At 37.0% G+C, this 19537-nt stretch overlaps 1 protein-coding gene across 1 annotated transcript in view; it reads left to right on the plus strand.

Moving 5' to 3' along the window:
- Positions 1-879: 879 nt before the first annotated feature.
- LOC145684283 (multicopper oxidase 3-like) overlaps positions 880-19537 on the plus strand; it is a 128369-nt gene continuing 109711 nt past the window's right edge. The window contains exon 1 of the mRNA XM_081756428.1: positions 880-1235. The gene's annotated coding sequence lies outside the window, so the exon portion shown is untranslated. The remainder of the gene's footprint in view (positions 1236-19537) is intronic.

Genomic DNA, 19537 nt, shown 5'->3' on the forward strand with positions numbered 1-19537 from the left:
CTTTCACTAACATAATAGATTATTATTTAACAAAACAGAATAAACACAATCAAATTGTATTTGTAGTGTTTAGGCCTTTCTGAGTGCGAGTGTTGTTTCAATCCTCTTCGTTGTTCATGATTAGGTAACATACAATCCCGGCTTTTAAGATGTATTCTTTCTGGAGAAAAGGGGGCGGCAAATGATGTCATTGCATGGGGTGGCATAGGGCCGACCCTTGTTCTATGGCGCGGAGCCCCTCAGGCGCATGACTCGGGGGGCGATTCTGAGGACAACTGTTATATGCGTCCTACAAGAAATTTTTCGGTTTAACTTCCCACAATTATGCCCTTAAGTCAAGTGAATGCTTATGGAAGAATTGGTGGGACGCGAATGTGGGAGGAAACGGGACGTACCCGGACAAACCCCACGAACACAATGTTGTCCACCACAAATTTGATTGGCTGGGGATAGAACCAGAGACCCCACACACCAGAAATTAAGCGCTCAACCAAGTGAACCACCGTGCCCCTTCTCCGTACTGTAAGAATTTGATAACCTTTCTCAAGAAACAAAAGACTAAATAGTCTGTGATAACGCCTTTGTACGGTCAACAGATACATTGCAAAGCAGACAACAAACAACCTGTATTACTACTATTAAAGGTTAAGCAATTACAGGCAACAAAACGACGAAGAAAGAAAGTTGTAAAGAAAAAAATAAAGTGTTTTGTTCTTTGTTGGGATGGTGCAATACGAGAAAAAAAAGAACGGATTATATGAACTTAAGTGTGGTCACGTGATTTAAAAAAAAATAATCTTAAGGCATTGAGAATCTTTCTGCAAGGATCTGCCGCGTTGCTTTAGTTTCTTGTAAACATTTGAATCTCACGCGGAGAAGGCAGAACAGGTCTCTCTCTCTCTCTCTCAGTCATTCTGTTCTGACACAACATTGAGAGAGAATTTCTGTGAGCTGTGCCTTGATAGTTCTGCAACCAGCGTAACGACGACACATTCTTCAGTATATACACTTTCACTTCCGATTTTTTTCTTCTGTTCGTGTTTTGCCTTGCTGTAGGACGTTCTTTCTTCTTCTTCTTCTTTCTCTAGTAAAAAAAACAGCTGGAAAACGTAAAGCACAATAATATTTCCTTCTTCAATTTTACTTTGTTGGATACTGTGTTGAGGTCATTTAAAAAAGTTTCTTTTAGTTGACATATTGGTTATCCTCTCAGAAGCTTCAAATCTTTTCTTTAGGTAAGTAGCAAATATATTGTTTTACCATCTATCATAAGAGTAATAAGTGGCTTATTTGTTTTGTAATGATGTGAAACGGTATATTTATGAGGATTTCATTTACATAGTGTATACTTCCGATCCACTTACTATATTTGTGAATTATACGTAGACAAATATAGTAAGTCGGGTCAGGGCAAGGTGACCAGACGTCCCGTTTTAGCCGGGACAGTCCCTTTTCTCCAACCGTTGTCCCGCTTTTTTCTGATTCTCGAACGGGACGCCTAAATGTTCCGTTTTTAAGTAAAAATGACCTAGGTGTCCCGTAATTATTATTCAAAATATAAATCGTCAATGCAAATTCTACTCTCTTCCGCACCAACACTCGTTGCCAAGGTTCAGGCGTGTCTAGAACTTCTGAATTTTCAAATGGGAATTGAGTGTTCGTGGTTCAAGTGGAAATTGAGTGGGAATTCTGAGTGTTCAACTAGTTAAAAGAATTGTTGGGTAGAACTTGCAATCGGGAACCATTATTGTGTAGTACACGTAAAGTTAGAAACGGTGTGTTATAACTCTTACTTGTGTATTTTGTAAATTGAGAACACTGATGAGTCCCAAAATGCAATCTGGAAGTCAGATATCCCCCTCCCCCCTTCGTAGCCGATTCGTATGCGTCCCGTTTTCTCTAGTGAAAATTCTGGTCACCTTGGGTCAGGGATGCCCACAGATGGGTTTTAGGACGCAGATTAATATATATATATATTTTTTTTTTTTTTGGTGAGAGGACATAATTTGTCATTATGAAAATGGTGTAATCGAACTATAATTATACCATAATGATGTTATTAGAACGACAACTGTGCAATTTACAGATAGGTAGTTAAACGGCCACAGAAGACAGAGTTCTCAAAATGAATAAAATTTAGTGAACAAATCAAGTTATCCAAGTTTTGTCACAGTCCATTCTGGAATAATAATAATAATAATAATAATAATAATAATAATAATAATAATAATAATAATAATAATAATAATAATAATAATAATAATAATAATAATAATTTTAAATAATAAATAATAATAATTATTATTATTATTATTTAGTGAGGAGAATTTAACATTTATAGTGATTGCGCTCAAAGACTTGGAAGGGATGAGCACCGTTGAGTGCGGTCACCAGGACCGGGGAAAGGGTTCAACTTCACATCGTTTCAGAATTTTTGTATACCTTTGCTAATATGTTGCATTGTTCATAATATCTTGTTGATGAGAGGTTCGGGACCCCTTTTCCTTTGCGTATGACACTAAGCACAGTTAAAAAAAAAAAAAAAAAAAAAAAATTAAAGTGGCTACCCAAATTTTGTATAAAGGAAATGTAAATACAGTAAGGTCTTTTTGTACAGACAAACTGTGAGCTGGGGCGTCGTTTTGGCGTGGACTTGAACGAAACTTTTAGGAATGACCCAAAAAATGGATTAGAAGATTGCGATCTTGGTCAATAATTAATTTTTGGATCATGAGTCCCAAAATCGAATCCTGATCTCCCACACCAAAAGCGCGTACGCAACCCACATAGTCACGCATTTTCTGACTATGCGAGTTCAACTTCCGCGTTTTCTGATGTGCTCCTGGCAGGTGTTTCACTTTACAACAAACAGGAATGTAACGGAGCGTAAACGGGTGTATACGTTTATTCCTACCTAATATTTTTATAGTCCAGTGTGTACTCATCTTAAGTTTACCAAAGAATGCGCATATACATGACTGGGTATATGCCAAGCGCGCACTTAAGAGATGGGGTCTACTGGGTCCGGAGCCCAAAAAACTCGTTGCTCGACTAGTTTAACAGAGAAATAATTTATGTAGTCTATAGATGTCATTTTTACTCTTTTAGAGTTCTATAGTATAAGAGGAAAGTCACATTGGCAATGAGAACGATGCTTTTACCCTCTTTGCAAGGACAACGATTTCTCTGTAAATTAGAAGGGGAGGGGGACTCAGACGCAGAAGGCATATATATGAGGATGTTAAGACAAATTGCATTCAAATTATGCCAAATATTGTATATTCATAAATAACACTATGGGGACCCACATAAGCTTTGGGGGGGAGGGCGGGCCCCCCAGGATCGGCGCCCTTGCCTCTTTGCTAAAACTTTCTGGGCCCTCTAGTCATTTTTTCCTTTTTAAAGAATTCTTTAAAGTCTGATAAGAGGCACATATATTACAGGAAAGATATCTAAAAATTGCATAATCATATATTCAGTACATGCCGTACATTCAGAATTATTGAACTTATCAGTACTTTCCTCATCGCAAAGAATTTAAGGTATTCAAGAAGTGGAAAAGAATTGACGTTCCCAACATTTCTTCAATTTGAATTAGAGGACCACACTGGCTTACTGGTAGAGTGTTTACCTCTGGTGCGAGGGGGTTCCAGATTCAATCCAAGGCCAAATAAGTTTGTGATGGGCAAGATCATTTCCATGGGTTTTATCGGAGTTCTTCCGTTTCCTACCACATTCTCATTCCACCAATTTTTTAATCACTATTCACTTTCCTTAATCACCCGTCTCCTTTAGCTTAAAGGGCATAACCGTGGGACGTTAAACTGAAAGATTTCAATAAAAAATGTGAATCAAACGCAAATATTCGAGCTTCAGTAAGGGATCACAGACGTCTGAGAAACGAGACTCAGAACCGTCACTCACAGACGTCTGAGAAACGAGACTCAGAACCGCCACTCACAGACGTCTGAGAAGCGAGACTCAGAACCGCCACTCACAAATGTCTGAGAAGCGAGACTCAGAACCGCCAGTCACAAAGTCTGAGAAACGAGACTCAGAACCGTCACTCACAGACGTCTGAGAAGCGAGACTCAGAACCGCCACTCACAAATGTTTGAGAAGCAAGACTCAGAACCACCATTCACAGACGTCTGAGAAACGAGACTCAGAACCATCACTCACAGATGTCTGAGAAGCGAGATTCAGAACCATCACTCACTGACTCGGAACTTATATCATTACTACCATGAATATCAAAGACAAACATTTCTATCCATACAATACGACAAACAAATGTACATTTATTAATTACTTCTAATTATTTGGGTAATTATTAGTAATGACGATAAAAGACACTATGAAATAGTAACATTACTTTCCTCAAATACTCTGCGCAGGCTTTTTATTTCTCCATTTACTTTCACACGAGCTCAAATTTACCGGACTCTTCTTCTGTGACAGTACTAATAATTTTATTTGAATTTGAGTGCATCGCTTTCCTGCAAGTCAATTCATTGTAAAGACGTCAGTAATTATCGTCTCTTCCCTGAAATGAATTTTCCCAATGAAACACCTATAAATGACTTCTTAATGCGTCATTTCTTCTTCTTTTCTTCTTCGAGCAACTTGAAAAGTATGCCAGAATTAAATGAAATTAAATCATTCAGTCCACGATTGTGCTCTTTAGACTAAGGGAGACGATGATGAAAGCAAGTGAATGATTATACAGTACGTTCCGAAAGTAACTATGCACCTCACAGTAACTGTTAGAAATGTTCACCACTCAAACTGACTCAGACAAAGTCATTGCAGTGTTAACCAACTGTTACATAAAGCATTCCCTCGCATCGCATCGCTTTTTAAAAATCTCACCGTATAATCGCGGATTTTGCATCGTGCATTTTGTATCCTAATTGTGCACGTGCATAGTTACTTTCCGAACGCACTGTAGAAGAATTGGTGGAAGGAAAGTTAGAGGAAATGAGAGTACCCCGAGTAAACCCACGGACACAATGTTGTCCACTACAAACTTACTTCGCCGGGGATCGAACCAAGGGCTCCACGCACCAGGGATAAGCTCTCTATCATTGATGCATCGTGTCCGCCATATCTTCCTTCATCCTATTTGATCGCTTACTTAAAAAAAAAGAAGCATCTTCAAAATTTTGTTCACCAGAAACTTTAACCTCTCTTCTTTATTCATGACACGTTAGAAACCAACATTAACATTCACACAATATAAAATTTTTAAAAACAACAATAATGTTTTTTTTAAAAAAATAACATGCTTTCTTTAAACAAAAATAAAGAACATATAAATAAAAGAAATGGTAGGCTACTAAAAATTAAAAAAAAAATACTTTTCTAAGGCAAATTATCCCATCAGGATTCTGCCGCCTACAGTCGGACAATTTGTCCATGCCGACTAGATGCCGCGGTCGGATTGCCGGCGCCGGAAACCGGCGCCTTTCCGCGTGACTTTCGACCGCAACGAATAGTTGTCTTGCCGAGTAGTCGGCAAACAGCCGGAAATGAGCATTAAATGCATCGGCGCCGCCGTCGAAAAGAGGCCGGCATAAGGAGTCGGCAGAGGGTCGGAAAGAGGCTTTTTCGACTGTTTTGCCGACTCTAACGGTCGGCAAAGAGTCGGCAAAGGGCATTTTATTTTACGATTTTTGACCGCTTGCCGCCTCGGCAAAGGTCGGCAACTTTGAACAAGTAGATCGTCGTGCAGCCGCGGACGTGTGCCGGCTGCCTCCGGTGGCTCGCCACCGTCGACGGCGGCAATCCCTCTTTCCGACCGCGACTTCCTGTTGGGGTATTTAAAATATCTATTTGTGCATGAATAAAAGGAAATGTATGGGGAGTACTCTTATACAACATATGATACAGTAGACTTTCGGCTACCCGGGGAATGTGACAGAAAGTGCAGGCAGGATACAATAAAGGCCAGGTAGACCAGACTTTCACCTCCTGCCCCACTCATAACATATATACAGGGCCGGATTTAGGGGGAGTGCACCGATGCACCTTCGTGGTAAATATACATTATCTAAAATACGAAACTAGCGGTAAAAATAGCCACAATTTCCTGAACTTTTGCAATCGCGTTTCCATTTCGGGCTTAAAAGAAAGCGTAGTTTTTGCAAAAGCAATAGTTTATGTCGATTTTCTGAAAGTTGAAGGAAAAGGATTCACAAGCAAAACAGTATTCGTCATTCACACCACAGATCCCTAAAGGCATTTTAAAAATTCAAATTTAATTCAAATGTACCGGCAGTTATTGGTGCACCCACCGTCAGACAATCGTCGGATCCAGGATTGTCTGACGGCGGGTGCACCAATAACTGCCGGTACATTTGAATTAAATTTGAATATATACAGGGTAAACCTACCTAACTTCGTGATATACCTTATTTCGTGATACGAGACAAATTATTCTTCATAGAGAAAGGTATGTATTATAGATAGAGTTACAGCGGTGCTCAAGAGAGGGTAGAAATACCGACAAGTAGTGAAAAGGTTTTCCAGTGGCAACTGATACCGTGCGGACGTCACTCATGATGTTAGTTGGTGCACAGGGTAGAAAGCGGTTCTCAGTCAACTGACCTTCAAAGCCCAAATATTTTGTGTCTATGTACGGTGTTATTGTGTAGCTTTTGTTACAAACATTTGCTCTAAAAATACTCTGGTTGTCATTTTGTGTGAAATCTTGAAGAAGTAATGCAACTGTAAAGCAATAAACGCTTATCAAATTGCATCATATTCTTATAAATTTTGTTTCAGAATGGCTCATAGTCGTTTTGTTTCACTCTCTCTTCAACTTTTCCTTCATTAAAGCATTTTCCGTAAATAATATCATATCTGGTTTCACTAAAACGGAAATATTTCCTCCGAATCCTGACATAGTATCTAGTAAAGCACTTATAATAACCTCAAGACATCTCGATTTCTCCCTGGACGCAACTAGATCTGTATGCGCTAAGGATGAATCACTCGCTTAGATCAGTAGTTCTACATCACGGATGGATAGTCTTCTCTCTGTACCGAATTTAATTCTGCATGACAAAAACAATACTGTTTCTAGCAGAAAACCTCGACGAGATATGAAGGCAACAGTTCATCTTCCTGATCAGTCCACAAGTCGACGGTAAATGTAACTACAGTGCAACGAGATTCTCCAGCTAAAAGGAACAATTGTCAGGTAAGCAAAATGATGAGTTGAGCGCTAGTAGTAACGAGCGCTACAGTTCGGGAAAGAATTGTAGCCCCTGGATACAGTGCTGCTCCTGTTTACGGTGGTTTCATAAAAGGAGCCAGAGTTTTACTTCAGCTGACATAATCATTTGCATGTGCAGCATATGTGCAATGACAAATGAGTGATACAGACGGTGATAATTAATATAACGTGAGTACACTACCGTATCACGAAATTAGGTACACACCCTCACGGAATAAGGAATGCTATCACGAAGTTAGGTAGCTCACACATATTGTGTATTCTGTTTCTTTATATTCTTTCTTTTGTATTGTTTGTGCTTCTTTTACTACAGCAGTTGTGTTTATGTTCGGCCTTCCTAATATAGAAATTACATCTATCCTGCATGCTTGTAAATGTGTACTTTTTCAGTCATCCTCCTTAATATCACAAAGTTGGAGAGAGAGAGAGAGAGATAAAGATAAAGATTCAGAAATATGTGAAAGTAGCAATGAATTATTGTATTGTGTCACACCGGACTTATGTCGGTGTGGAGAATTCCATGATTGTATGACGCAAGGAAATGAGTTAAGGTTAGAAGATTTGAAGACATACTTGAACCATTCTAAATTAAAGCAAAAAACATGTAATAATATCTTAAAGATCCTTACCTTTAAGTTTTTCAAAATCAGTCACAATGATGAGGCTTTGCATGCAATAATGACATAACTAACCTATGGCCTATGGAACCCAGAGGTTCAATGGTGCGTTAACAAAAACCTCTCTCCATTGACTGCTGTCCTTAGCCAACTGTATCCAGTTTCAATTTTGTGTTCCTATTTGTAGCATATATTCCTATTGCTATCTCTTCCCTGTATCATTCAGTGGCAGATCTAACCCTGGGCCGGGTGGCCTAGGCTCCGCAGTTTTTTGAGTGAGAAAAATAAGTTATTATTTTACATATTTTTGAAAATTCATAGTAAACTCTTGATATACCTATACCTAGTCTGGGTTCTGATTGTACCCCAGTTTTCATGTTGTAGATCCGCTACTGGTATCACAAGTGTGAGACAATTCTACTTTTATCACCTCATCTGAGAATAGGGTCGCTAACTTTTGAAAATGGAAATACCGTACACCCTTCTGCAGTACTCTTAAGGGTCTTCACTACAATGAAATTAAATGACTGCTAATTTTAGAGTTTTTCTGTAATATCTTCAAAACAAATAAAAATATTCGAAAAGCAGAAACATAGTGAATTAGACAATATGATTTTGCATGTGATACCTTTACCACAATTCACCTATCTGCTTTTAGTATGCCGCTATTTACAGAACCCGCAAAAAAAAAAAAAAAAAAAAAAAAGCTAAATCTATCTACAGTTGCAAATCGAAAGCACAAAAATTAGTTGTGATAACGGTATCACATGCAAAATTGTATTGTCTAGTTCACTACGTTTCTGCTTCTCGAATATTTTTATTTGTTTTCAAGATATTACAGAAAAATCTCTAAAATTAGCGGTAGTTTAATTTCGCTGTAGTGAAGATCCTTAAGATTATGACATCATCGCTCGTGAAGAATGTGAACAACCTGACCAAGTGGTTACTTCACATAAAAATTTAGCGATTCGGGGTTCGAATTTAATAACACTTTTGAAGCATTTATTAAACCTACTTACACCAGTTTTGGTTGGGTCGTCTCATGTAAATTTTGTAGTCTACCATTAATAATATATCGTATTTAAAAGCGGAAAAGCAAATAATTGGTAATATAATTGTGTCATTGGTATTACTATCACATTCAGTGTTGCCACACTTGGTACAATTGTACCAAATTCAGCCCTTTTTGTCATTCATCGGGCCGTTGGTACCACGCAGGCATTTTCAGCCCCTTTTGTGAGAAAGTTGGTAGAATTGTACCCAATTCAGCACCATTTAACAAATACTTGTCACATTTTCAAAAGTGCCAATAAGACTTTTCCTACATCTCACGTTACTCATACTGTGTGTTGGGCTCTTAAAAAATGCTGTTAAACACTCATTTCTGTGACGTTGCACCGCATAACGCTACGAACTTTGTATAGAAAATTCGTAATTCGAACTATACGGGAAAACAAATAACGTTAGATGAGCGGATCTGCGCCGTGCATGAAGGAAACAAGAAAGAAGCAGTGTGGTAGAAATTTTAGTCGTCCTATTTGGATGTTTTTAAAAAATTATTTAAAAAAAACTTTCTTGATTTAAACCCTTGGAAAAGGGGGAGGGAGTGTTATAGAACTTTACCTCTGTTACTTGCATGTTATAGAGTCATGTATTACACTCAGGAATAAAAGTGGATCTGAAAAAGTAGGGGATGTATGACGTCACGCCGTCCCGCGTGCCTAACCTTGCCCATTGTAATTTTTTTAGAAGTGGGGTACGCTACATATATTTTTCTGAAAGTGGGAAGACGGCGTTCCCCCACGTTCCCCGACACTTTTATCTCCGATGGTATAAAATAATGAATTCAGTCCTTTTTGTTTTAATTTGGTACTATTTTTCAGCCCACTTCAGAGCTAGGACTGTGGCAACACTGATCACATTGCAAAAGATAACATCACTATGACGGAACAACAAATTCGTTGCGAAAAGGAATTGCTTATTGGCCGGACCAGCCGTTTGTCAAATGTGATTCATTTTAGAATCCAGATTCAACTAAATCTCCATTCTACGTAATTAAAGAACAATCTGAACAAAACAGTGCAACGATAATGTTTTGTGTATATTTAGTTTCAGGGCAACGAGGATAATAGTCCGTATCTTATGATAACAAATGTTATGCACAGACTTGTTTAAACTTGTTTTATCTATGCTCTTAGGCCTACCGCTCACTGGCGACAAAATAGTTGCGCAACTATCTCGTCGCTGTCGCCTGCAGTCAGCAACTTTACGGAGACAAAACAGTTTTGTTGCCATACCCTCGCTCACTGGCGACGGCAACAGAAAAGTTGCCGAGCATTTGATATCACAATTTACATAATCGGCAACCGGAACAGTTCATATAATCGCTGGTTTCGGGCATTTAAAAAAACTATAGCCCATTCCAATGGTTAAATAAATAAATTTAAATATAAATAAATGAAATAAGACCTGCTTGGATAAATTTCAAAGTCCTCCTTTTCTACTAATTTCAAGACGCTCAATCCAATAGAACTATTTTCTTAACATCTCTCTCTCTGGGGTCTCGAGAAAAATAATCTCAAAATTGGGTGGATTGAGCGTCCTCAATTAGTACGAATGGTCTATTAGACATGTACCCTATCGTGGGCACCTTTACCATTTGCATGAAGTTCTTTTTTTTTTTTTTTTTATCAATTCACACTCGGAATTACCGTGCACAGGTTTTCGGGCATGTTAAAGGTGTATAAATTCAAAAAGTTATGAGTGGAACTAACAATGCGGAACTAAATAATTTGAAAAGATTAACAATGAGGACGGCGGATGGACTCAGACGACATATATAACATTATTATAACAAGATCTAAAATGTTCTTGCAATTTTTAGAAGTAACGTGCCATGGCACCCCAGCAAATTATATAATTACTCCAATGCTGTCAAATTTTGGAAGGTAGCGGCAACAGGGGTGTCATTTCAAACTTCGCTTGAGGGGGGCAAGAGCACTACCGACATAAGACTTTCACGTTTTGTACTAATATATTAATAGACAATATATTCGAGTATTTATATATAAATTTCTCAAACTCTTGGGGGCAATTGCTCCCTCCTGCCCCCCTAAATGACGTCCTTGAGCGTCAATGAGTGACAAAAATAACAGCATTATGTATGCTAATACGAACGGGAAAAATTATTCGAATCAAAAGATAACGATAATAATAACGAAAATATAAAACGACTGTAAATAACTAACAGAACGAAACTAACAAAAGCGGCAATCCGACAACACTGTACCGTAACTGTACTCTCAGATGGTCTACGTATAGCCATAAAATAAAAATTGGCTTTCTTCGTTCTTCCTGCGTATTCTTCACGTTTTAAAATCGGGTACTTTTATACTGTACAGTTTCTTCTTTTTTACATTTGGAATGGAAAGAAAATTGATAATGATAATTTTATGTTTATTCTTTTAGTTGTGGGAAATAATGAAAGTAGTAGTGTGTAGTATGACAGCGATATGTCATTATCGATTAATGTACGCTCATGTCCAAATTGATTGTCGCATATCTATAACTGTCTTCTTGTAAGAATATAATTTGATAATGATTTTGCAGGGTACTTTTAATACTGGTACTATGTGTATAATCGGGAAATGTATATTTGTGGTAAATTACCTAGGAAAAGAATTATAAATACGAAAATTAGAAAGAGTAAAACAAAATGTTGCTAAATGAACAATAAAGTTTTATTTTCGTTTTATTGTTCTTACTCTTTTGACATGAAATTTTCCACATACATGTCTTTGCTGATTATACACATACTAACATTATAAGAAATACCGGGCGAATTCGTTATCAAATTTTATTCCTACAAAAAAAACATATTTATAGACACGCGACAGTAATTTTGGACATGAGTGTACCTACCTGTATTGTTTTTTTCTTGGCTGGAAAGGTCATTCTAGTTTTTCACAACAGCAAAACACACTTCCTTCAACAATTTCTGCTTTATATATATTTCTTCTTTAACGCTGGGCGTTTCTCTATTTCCTCAATTAATTTTTCATAGTCTTTATCACTAATTAAAGACATGCTAGTCACTAATCAAAGAATGTGTTAGATTCCCTTGCGAACACTTCTTTTCACGCGCTACACACGGAACGAACTGTTACGTGAAAAAACTTGTAGAAAACATTTATTTTTTACCTTTCTACTTGGCGGTACCTCGGCAACTTTTCTGTCGTTGTCGCCTGAGTGAGCGGACTCCCATAAGACTCAATGCATTTTTAGATATTGCGCAACTGTTCCGTCGCCGAGCTGTTGCCCTGCTGTCGCCCTGCTTGGCGACACCTCGGCAACTTTTCTGTCGCCGTCGCCCCAGTGAGCGGACTCCCATAAGACTCAATGCATTTAGCCAGAGCAACAAGATAGTTGCCCGACAAAATGTTGCCAGTGAGCGGTAGGCCTTAAAGATATAATAAGTGAGGAAGCCATAGTTAATGGAAGTGTATGTTTAATTTATGCGAAATGAATGATAAGTATTAGGAAATACAAAGTTTAAAAGAAACAAAAATAGTTTAATTTATTGAAATAATTATCGTGGTAAGTTTTGGTGGTTATTTAAGTAATTTTAAACGAACTGGAACCAGAATATTTAATTGTGTATATGTGTGTTATAACAGAGAATAATCCTAGTAAGAGGAAAAATTACCGGACATTTAAAGTCTGGTTTTTAGATCGTACAGACCAAATAAATAAATAAATAAATAAATAAATAAAAAGAACGTCCGTTAAAATACCGGAGACTTGGCAACTCTATCTGAGAAGGATGCATCTAACATATATGCAATAATGGCATGCATTTCTTTATTTGTTTGCAATAAATCAACTCTAGTTGAATTTAGTCATGGTTGTTACGATTTATTTCGATTTACATCAGGCATTACATAAGTAGGCTTTACAACTTTTACAGAAAGTTGTAAACGTTAACAAATAAATGAAATTTTAATGAAAAAAAAAAAAACAAAAACAAAACAGTTCTTTTTATAATAAAACAACACATTCTGAGAGGTAATTAGTTACTTATACAAAGTATGTGTTACATAATTTATTAAATGAAACAAACCGTAAATATATGGATGTCCGAAAGGTATTCCAGTTTGTATAGTCACGCATAACATAAGAAAAGAATTCCGCATTCAAATCTTTTCTTTGATTTACAAAGACTGTATTTACATTCAGATATTTCCAGCGACAGTTTTTTTTTTAAGTGCAGGAGCACCTGGGGAAGATTTTCCTCTTCTTTTCTTTCTTATATACAGGGTGTTGCAAAAATGTATCACAATGTTTTGAGAACAGATTTCCTCACACCAAATAAGAAAAAAAAGTTCATATGGACCTGTGCTCAAAAGTGGATAGTTTCGGAGTTACAGGGTGCCGAAAATGTGAAATAAGTTAAATTTATAAGTTCATAGCTCCACTACTATGGGACCTATCGTAGTTGGGTCAAGACATCACTGAGGACCCCGTATGTGAACTATCCAAATATCCATGTTTAAGAATGCTTCAGCACTTGAACACTAATTTTCAGAGAGGTAGGTGGAGAGTGATCAAGTATTTCCAAACAGCCTCTCTAAAAATGATTGTGCAAGTACTGATGGTTCTGAAAGATGTATATTTGGATAGTTCACATACTAGTTTCTCAGTGATGTATTGACCCGACTACACTGAGAAAAAAAAAAGGACTAGGATTTCTATGTGGATACATCGTATTTACGCGAGTGCGCTCCTTAAGTAATGTAATTTCATGTATAAAAGTACAGCAGGTGGGAACACCATGCCAAGTCTGGAGTTCGGTGTCGAACTAGACTCGCTGTGATTGGATAATTTTATTCACATGATGGATTTCGTGTTAAAAACTATTACTCCTCTCGTTACGTAGGGAGTCACAGATTTAGAAAGAATCAAGAGGGGACAGCCGTAGGGATGTGGTAACAACATTATATACGTAAGTTACCACCGTCGGAATGGGTATGGCGTTAATTCTAGATTTAAAATGGTGGTCCCACAATACAAAATTTTCGCTGGACGGTGGTGTAGATCGTACTACGGATGAAACAACATTACTTAATGTGGTGACGCGCGTAACCTGGTAAAAACAGCATTTACATGCCGACTGGATTATGCATTTTTCTCCGTGTACGATCGGTCTTACAGTAGTGGAACTATTAACCTTTAAAGTTCATTTTTTTCACGTTTTCGGCAATATATAACTACAAAAGTATGCACTTCCGGCCTGAGATCCATATGAACTTTATTTCTTATTTTGATATGAGGAATATATTCTCAAAATTTTGTGACAAACTTTTGTAACTCCCTGTATAATTGCGAGGACCCTTCCTTGTAGGATTCTGTTAATACAAAATTTTCTTTCTAATATTATATTTGTTAGTTTATATTCGCTGGTTTCTTGTTAAAATGCCGTAGTAATAAGGCATATCAAAGGGAGAGAGAGAGAGAGAAAAAAGGAAAAACAAACGGATGAACAAAGCACAGAAATATAATAGTAGTAAACTACCCTTATTTTGGGGCTAGGAAAAAGATTTGTAAAGTAATTCTGGAAATTCTTATAAAAAAAGGTTAGTTCCAAATTTGGTCCGGAAGCAATAAACGGAATGGCTTCTAGGCCAGTGTACGTATAGTTTCTCGTGAAATATCTGGCAATCGGAATTGCCACATTTTCAACGGAAAGTTTGCAGTAATTTCACCGGATTATTTCAGAAATTTCGCCTGAGATTTAGACATTTCATCGGAAAATTATAGTGATTACACTGGAATATTTCCATGAATTTCAGTTCATTTTCAGATATTTAAGCGGAAAATTTGCAGTAATTTCACCAGGATAATTCCATGAATTTCACCTGAACTTTTAAATATTTCACTGGAAATTTTATAGTAATTTTACAGGAATAATTACATATACTTAACCTCAAGTTCTAGGCATTTCACCGAAAAATTTACATATATTTCAACGGACATGTTGCATGAATGTCATTTAAGTTCCGTAAATTCACCGAAACATTAGACATCTGTTTTCTACAGCCATTTGAAACTGTTGCAGAGGTTTGAGGTGGAAATCATTATGGTTAATAAAAGTTCTGATGATTTTGAACACATACATATAATTGGAATCCTTTATTTGGTAGGTCTAATTAAACCTATGGAGAGATACAGCAAAAATATGTTTTAGCTCGTTTTCAGTCAGGTAACTTGATGGGACTCCCCTTCTACTTTATCAGATCCTACTGTGTAGAAGTCGTCAATGGCTCTGCTGTAAATTTGACTTCTTCCTGAATATTTTCGAACATGACATCAGAAACTAATTACTCTTATGAAACTAATAACCAAATTTGACTAGTATTACTAATTACTCCGATGTAGATTTTCGCTGCTTTAGTATGATTTTAGGTAAAAGATCCGTGTAATTCTTAAGCATTAGCTTCGTAGGGTGGCAGTCTATACGCGGCTAGGGTTGCCATTTTTCAAATATGAAACTCCGGGACGCCACTAAATTACGAGAATCTTAGAGATGCTTAAAATGAAAAGAAGCGTTATATACTAATTTACTTTCTTCCATTAGATAGAGTTGTTGAAATATTACGTAATCATATTTTTAGTCATTTTAAAGACATTCCCCTCCCTAGTTAAACAAACTAAGCAGATGATTTAACCCCCGGTAAGCATTTCTTTTTAATTTCTCAGGGTCTGTTGTGTTTCGTGGCCTTCAGAGTCTGTTTTTAGCTGATTCAAAGTATGATGATGTTTCCCATTGTTGTATGTTCAGTTTTATTAATTAAAACAATATATTTTTCTTCTTGAATAGTCAGAGGAAAATTACCAAAAATATCAGTCAGGTATTATTGATTAAAATATTTCAGAAGCAAGATTGCAACAGAGTATGGCGTTTTGTCCCTGACCCAATGAAAGAATGCTTCGTTCCATGTGAAAGTTATTAAATCGTGAACTTAAGTCCATGTTTTACATGTTCTTTTTTTTTTTTTTTTTTTTTTTTTTTTTTAACTTTTGAATTGCCACTCTCAGAAGTTGAAGATAATAATTATATACCTAATCCTGTGAAAAACGCAAACTATAATATTCCCTGCCTTTCTTCTTCGCTGAAATCCCGGACATTTAAGCATCCCGAGAAATATTTTCGGGACGCAGATCTCGATTCCATGACGGTCCCGGATTTTCCGCTGCGAAATATGCCACTTGAAACTCATGTGGCTGCTATTAACCACGTGTCATCTACGTGACAAAATGCTCGAAATTAAGGACCTGAACGTAAGTCAAGTAGTTAGAAGGCCATCTGTTTGTGGCCATGAAACATATAATAAATCCAGTGAGATTTCGAATTCAATTGTTTCACGATCACTTTCTCCTGTCTCGTTGCTTCAAAGTAATAACAGTGAACGGTGAAAAGAGACCTAACGAAAAACCACTTCCTTCTGTTCTCAAATTGGAAGCTATTAAAATCTACAGATGCTCTGTGATAGTTAACCACTCTACAATTTGTTAGACAATACCATGTTTATTATGAAAGTTAAACACGTTTCTGTGTATTTTATGAAAAAGAAGAAGAAGAAGAAGAAAGACAATGGGGAAAGAAGAGAATAAAGAATTGTTAATGTTGAAATGTTTTTCCACTTTTCAAGTTGCTCTTTCTCAGTTTTATGGTACATTTACTACCATAATCACTACCGCATTACATAATGGGTTTTTTTCTTTCATGGAAGGCAATGCAATAATTTATACCTTAATCGTTTTGTAATAGGAATACAAGTACAAATAGATCTTTCGTATTGTTTCAACAATTGATCTGCTTTGCTTAACATCATTTTATTCATCAAGGATATTTACGGTTATCAGACGTCATTTTTTAGCCGGATGTGTCGTCTTTTGCAGACCCTATAAATGGGTCTTGCAGCTTGTACGAAACTGAAAAACATGTAAAATTCTGGCTTCTTAGGTTCGAGCAAAAAGTAGTGCACGGGGATTTTTGGACTTTTACAATCACCTTTTATTATAAACGTTTCTTCTTATACAATAGTAATAATAATTACAGTTCAAATGTAAGTTTCTCTAGGATATTTGGTGGTTTGCTGGTGAGTTTGTGGGAACCCAAAGAGCATGCGTCCTAAGGTGAGAGGATCCTTTGCGACAAAGTAGTGTGTATAGATACCTCTCAAAGACTAAGCTTCCTAGAAAAGGGGATAAAACTTAGAGACCGGGCGTCCTAGAGAGTGGTGAGAGTTTTGCAGAAACCAATCGTCCTAGCAAAAGGACCTCTCAGAGACCAGGCGCCCTAGAGAGTGCTAAGGATAAAGAAACTCTCAGAGACCTGGCGTCCTAGAAACTGGTAAGGATAAAGAAACTCTCAGAGACCTGGTGTCCTAGAAAGTGGTAAGGATAAAGAAGCTCTCAGAGACTAGGCGATCTAGAGAGTGGTAAGGATAAAGGAGCTCTCAGAGACCAAGCGTCTTAGACAGTGGAAGTGACTATCATAATTGGTGGAGATTGATGCTTTCTGCGATGTGTTATCTTCATTTATCCTGAAATATCGGCTGGCTTCGTTGACCTTCGTTATTTGACGATCGTTAACGATGGTTGACCATTTCTTCTTCATAGCTGACGTCTGAAGTTGTTTACAGCCAGCACTAGTGTTGGGAGCAAGTGTAGAATCTTGTAATATCGTCTTTTTTGACGGGATACAAACAAATGCTTCACCTTGAGATTTGTAAACATAGGATGTTTAGTCTTTACTAAAAAAGAAATTGGTAAAGGACAAATTGATGATAATTTGAAATTAAAAGAATAAAAACCTTCGTTTGCATAGTGTGCTTAGATATGTTCTAATTTTTGCCCAACATTTCGTGTTTGGTGATACAATCATAAACGGAAATTTTATTCAAGTACTATTAAGTATTTGGCCCGGCAGAGATTTTTCTTTCTTTTTTTCGGTGAAAGTAAACTTATCGTCATTCAAGGAGAAGACGCGGAAGCACGATCTTTCCTATGTTAAAAGTGTAACAACCCGCGAATGTATAACGGAGAAGAACACTTCCTAATTCTTATTAAATACCAGTGAATGGTCAAAACTTTTTTCTGTTTGTTTATGGTGCTTTACTTCGTAGAAAACATTTGTGGGTTTTAGATACTATAAAAAGTTAGTGTGATATAGCGATCTGCTTTATATTAATTATCGCGTCCACATTAATATCTGTATAATACTCAGTTCTTGTACGAGGCGTGCAAAGAAAATAAGTTTCCACAGGGTGGTAAACACAAAGACAAAACGATCTTGAAACATTTATTACCAAGATATAACACAGGTGACAGTACTCTTCAATATATTCACAACGACACAGTAACTTTGAAACATTTATTACCAAGATACAACACAGGTGATACCACTTTTCAACAATTCAGGCACTAGTCATACCGCGGGATCAACTTTTCTATTCCAATGTTGTAAGAGTCCGCCGCCTGAGAGTAGAATCAGTGTCATTTGCCTCGGCATCCACCTGGCACACAATTTCTTGAAACCCAGGTGTGCTATGACAATTTCATGCAACAGGAATCGGGAAATCTGTGAGAACAGGCTGCTGAGTTGTGGAGTGGGCGGCTATCTCTCGTGACAGAAGATCTTGTGAACCTTGTTCTGCAACGCATTCTGCAGGATCATCACTTCACGATAACTGACCTCAGCAATCAGTTCCCACTCAACAGTTCGACTCAACATATTTAGCTCTTTTCTTGACTTATTCTAGAGAAACGTCAAGGTTTTGAATCTTGATTCCATACCTTTTCAACTGATTTTTCAATTTGCTTATTTACAACAATAACTTTTGTTATTCCTGTTCGGTTTCAAGTCCTTTAGTGAGAGACACATCAGCTTAGATACTATTGTGTAAGCGCAATCTGTCAGCGTGCATTGTCTAAAGTTCCAGCGGTCGAACGACATGTGAGATGTGGGACGTTTTTGCGTAAACACCCGATGCCAGCTGCTACTCATTGTAGGTAACTTCACCAATGACGCTACGCTAGAAGCTCTTTCATCTTCAGACAATTTTGAACACCAAATTTCAGTAGAGCAATGTCAGATCACATGTATCCAGGAATGTACTTGTCTTATCGGAGGATGTTTTCCTACTGGCCATGGTAGCCTGACATGTCATCCACCGAATGTGTGTAGGAAATGGTAATTTATTCTTCACAGTCCTGAAGTAGTTTCAATGTGTTGTAAGTCAGTATACAAATAGCGTATCCTTAAAAAGACACTCAGTATCTATTTTATTTTATGCTGTGAAGGTTGAGGGTCTGACTCCAGCACTTCAAGCCAAAACTGATTTATCATGGTTAAAGGTCATATACAATTCTGAAATTGTAGCCGTTTTCGTATATGAATCATCAAGTGAGTCTGTGGCATACATTTTAATAACACACACACGTGGCATACTTGTTGTTGCAATTTTCCGAATAACGCAGTATTTTAAATGAAAGGAACTTGGATATCTTCTATTTTAACGTTATTTTTTGCATGTCAGTTTCAACGTTGGTTTTGAAAGAGACGTTTCCCCTCAATAATAATAATAATAATAATAATAATAATAATAATAATAATAAT

This window comes from Thermobia domestica, chromosome 4 (assembly GCF_964235325.1).
Source record: "Thermobia domestica chromosome 4, izTheDome1.hap1.1, whole genome shotgun sequence".
Classification (NCBI taxonomy): domain Eukaryota; kingdom Metazoa; phylum Arthropoda; class Insecta; order Zygentoma; family Lepismatidae; genus Thermobia; species Thermobia domestica.